General features: G+C 30.4%; 1 long non-coding RNA gene across 1 annotated transcript; it reads left to right on the top strand.

Moving 5' to 3' along the window:
• Window positions 1–3,178: 3,178 nt before the first annotated feature.
• LOC139858673 (uncharacterized) lies at window positions 3,179–4,025 on the top strand. The gene is made up of 2 exons (XR_011763026.1): window positions 3,179–3,451; window positions 3,670–4,025. It is a non-coding gene; the product is annotated as an uncharacterized lncRNA (long non-coding RNA).
• The last annotated feature ends 379 nt before the right edge of the window (window positions 4,026–4,404 follow it).

Genomic DNA, 4,404 nt, shown 5'->3' with positions numbered 1-4,404 from the left:
TGAAATGGCGATTTGGCCTATGGAACTATTCGTAAATTTTGTATATATATATATATATATATATATATATATATATGGAAAAAGGCCAAAATACCCTTTTAAAGTGAAATGGCGATTTGGCCTATGGAACTATTCGTAAATTTTGTGTAATAGTTAATATAGTAATATAAGCTTAGCAAGATAAGTTCGAAATGAAATAGGTAGCCACTTACACACTTTGCTAGTTTGGACTCTTGGAGGGCTCCGATTGACGAGGACCCAAATGGAAAGTAGTTGCACTAACATTTTCTTTATTCAGTTGCTTTGGGCCAGTTGGTATAACTTGTGGAAACAGTTTGAATGAGACGTGGACTCATCTTATCCATCCACGTGTACCACAATTATGTTAATACCACATTTCCACTTGCCAACGACACCCCATTCAGTCCACATTTTAAACGTTTGGTTCTCGTACTTCCTAACTTAATGCTTCGTTCCGCTCAAGTTACATCATTCTTTTATACAAAAATATCTCAAAATTTCAGTCATCAAAGAAACGATAAGATAAGACGTATCAAAATATTATGTTACATGTTATATATACGGAGTACTTTTTTTTCCCAAAATAACCCGATCTTAATAATTTAAGTCACGCAAGTATGAATTTTTATAAGAGAGTTCCCAACGGTCCGACCCTGCGGGCCGCCCAGCCAACCGCCCACATGGGCGCCGTTGGCAGCGGACCGCCCAAGGCTCCGCCCAGGTTGTCGTGCTCCTGATCATGTTTTTGAATCATAATTGTGGACGAGAAGTAGCGGATAGAAAAGCAAAAAAATTAAAAATAAAAAAAAAAACCCAAATGGTATCAAACGGCTACTTTTTTTTTTTTTACTCTATATATACACAATCAATTTCATTTTTTAACACATATTCACCAATCTTTTTCACTCTCTCAACATACAATATCATTTTATCAAAATTTTATTTTCTTTATCAATCTATTACCTAAAAAAATGAATCCAAATAACCCAAATTGCGATCCCGAACTAAACGTTATAACGATCACAAATACAACTAATGCAACTGATACTCGCGCACTCGAATTACTTGAGGCATTGGATGAGTTAAGCGATGATGAAGAAGTTGTCCCGTACCAAGAGCACCTCGAAGATATTTACATAGAGATCGCGAAGGCCGCGCAAGAGCTTTATATAATGATTATTTTTTCGACAATCTCATGTTTTCGGATGATTTTACTACCTAACATTCTTGAGAATTTGTGAGGCTTCTCGTGTTTTGAATATAAACGTTGAATATCCTCATGTGTAGGCTCACGCATACACACGTTGGAATGTAAATCTACAATACGTCTTGAAAAATTTTGTAACATTTCACGTGACGTCCGTTCCGACATTTGTATATACACGTCAAAAGCATCCAGTGACGTGTCATATGCTAATTGACATTATACGGATGAATATTTTTAAAAAATTGTTGTAAAACTCGGTTTACCACGAGCATCTTTTTATTTGTTGAAAATATTTAATTAAAAATAATCAAGTAAATGTTGTACGTTCTAAGAAAGTATAGCTTCAGCGATTCTAAAGAATATACCTTCGCTCATGCGGAATCTACATTAAAAAATTTCTCAAGTGGATATTTTACGTTCAGCCCAAAATAGTTTCTCATTAGCTTTCCGTAAACACCAACTATATCTCGATTAATATAACGTCTTTGTATGTCGATGACAATTCGAACTTTCGGCTTCATCTTCATAGCATTCTCCATTTCATTAATATCAATCATTTGGAGAATATATAATATATTCATCCTCGAAACAAGAATTGTTATACATTTTTCTTACTAAATGTGTATTTGAGAGGAAAAAAAAGGTAAGTTTTTGTTTAAAAAAATTAATAAAAATAGTTTAACATTTGTAGAATATATATATATATATATATATATATATATATATATATATATATATATATATATATATATATATATATATATATATATATATATATATATATATATAACAATCAACCATTGATTTAGATTATTTAATATTAAAATGGTCAATGTTTCCTGAAATCCAACGCCTCTTGAGCGATGTTAGTTTCGGAATGTCAGCCGGAAGTGGGACCATGGTTACTTTCTGAAGTTCTAGAAGGATAATGTTCAGGCCCGTCCTGTCAATTTTATAGCTCGTGTTTCATAAATGAAAAGTTTTTCATATATGATAATAGTAATAATAAGACAAAATTTCATTCCTCGTTCCTGAATTTTACATCAAATTTGACTCCTCGTTTTTTTTTTTTTTTTTGCATCCCTCGTCCCTAATTTATCACAATTCTACATCTCTCGTCCTTTTTCTTGACTCCTCGTTCTTTTTCTTTCTGTTAATTCTACATCCCTCGTCTCTAAAAAGGACGAGGAATGTAGAATTGTGATACATAAGGGACGAGGGATGCACAAAAAAAAGAAAAAGGACGAGGAGTCAAATTTGATGTAAAGTTCAGGGACGAGGAATGAAATTTTGTCTAATAGTAATAAGTTTAATAAAACTAAAAAATGTCATACGTGCTGGTATAAGTAAAAATATTGGTTGTAGAAAACGTAATATCAAATCAAATGAGTCCATGTATATAATGTTGGGTTATACTTTTTAGGCCCTTTTGCTATGGGATATCGTGTAATTGCACACTTCGCACGCCTTAATATCCGGTCATGACAACGTTGAAAAATGACAGACACTCTCAATGGCGATTCTATCTTTTGTCCTGTAGAAATTACGGGATATCACTAGTTTGAAAATTTTTTTATTTAAAAGATACCCTTTAAAATATATAAGACACCACTAAATTTAAATAAAAGACCCCATATATTTTCGAATTTATAGTATTTCTTACTAAACATAACTCGTACCTTATACATATTTTGAAAAAAATTGTAGTTTTGTTTTAAGGTAAACAATCATTAAAATAATATATAAATATAATTAATAATGAAAAAAATCTAGACTTCATTAAGTTTTAATCTTGAAATCTTCACTACTCACTTTTATAGTAGCGGGAGGGGCCTACAAGGTTATAGTAGCGGACTTTTATTTGCCGCATAATATTTTAAGGAGTAAAGTAATACGTAGTATCTAATTTTAGTTAATTTGATTTGATTTAATTTTTTCTGTGTCTATATAAATAGTAATTTGACACTTCCACTTGCAGCTGTTCAATTTCCAACAAACAACTCTCTCCCTCTTTACCCCTTACCAATTATTCATCTTCCAAAAACTAAAATTCTTTAAAAAAAAAAAATACTTATACTTATTATTGTGTTCACTAACATCGAATTTGTGGATTTGTTCTAATTAGTAATTAGTATGAAGAAACCAGGATTCCTAGCAGCTTCTCTAGCCGCTGCTTCCGCCACAACTGCTATCAATCTCAAAAACCAATCTAATTCTCACCAGGTATAACTAATTAATTAATTATTTTTTATATCAAGTTTCAATTTTCATGTAGTAATCCGATAATTAATACGTGTTTTAATAAACAAATGACAGTTTTTAGGGCTATTTAATAACTTTATTCTTATGGATTGGCTATGGCTATTGCTGTTGTTGTTTATTCACTTTTTAACATAAAAGTTTATTTTGTTTTTTTTTTTTTTTTTTTTTTGGCGGTATAGGATTATGAAAGCAAAAATGGTGAGAAGATGAATAATTGTTGTTCGGAGAAATTTGCGCCAAGATTTGATGGATTAAGGTTTATAGAAACACTGGTAACTGCTCATCGATAAGGTTAACCATGTTGCAATTGATATTTTGAGATTAAAGTTAGAAGGAAGTAAAGAACAAGTGATCTTGGTTTTGTTGTATCTTGTGAAGGAAGTTTGTTCCTGTTTTTCATGTTATGTTGTTGTTGACTAAAAATATGGTATTGGGCCAAAGGTCTATGTTTGAAAAAAGTGTTTGTTATTGGTGTATTGCTTGGGCTATTTGGGTCCCCACTAAATAGTTTATGAATTTGGTAAGGTTATTCTAATTTAGTATGAAGTAAGTATAACAATTATATATATATATATATATATATATATATATATATATATATATATATATATATATATATATATATATATATATATATATATATATATATATATATATATATATATATATATATATATAATTTTGGGATGGTTATGTTTGAGAGACAACACAAGTATCAGACTTTAGTATCTAATACCGAAAAGAGTTTAGAGATGTTTATCAGTTCGGTTTTTTAATTTTTTTTGTTTTTCGATTCAATTTCCTCATCTTTAAAACTTTAAAATTACAACTAAAAAACCTAAATGAAATCGAAACTGAATTTAAATATGAAAATCGAAACCGAACCGAAAACTAAAAACCGAAATTTGGGTCGG

This window comes from Rutidosis leptorrhynchoides, chromosome 7 (assembly GCF_046630445.1).
Source record: "Rutidosis leptorrhynchoides isolate AG116_Rl617_1_P2 chromosome 7, CSIRO_AGI_Rlap_v1, whole genome shotgun sequence".
In the NCBI taxonomy this organism is placed as follows: domain Eukaryota; kingdom Viridiplantae; phylum Streptophyta; class Magnoliopsida; order Asterales; family Asteraceae; genus Rutidosis; species Rutidosis leptorrhynchoides.
This window is presented reverse-complemented; position numbering and strand designations above follow the sequence as displayed.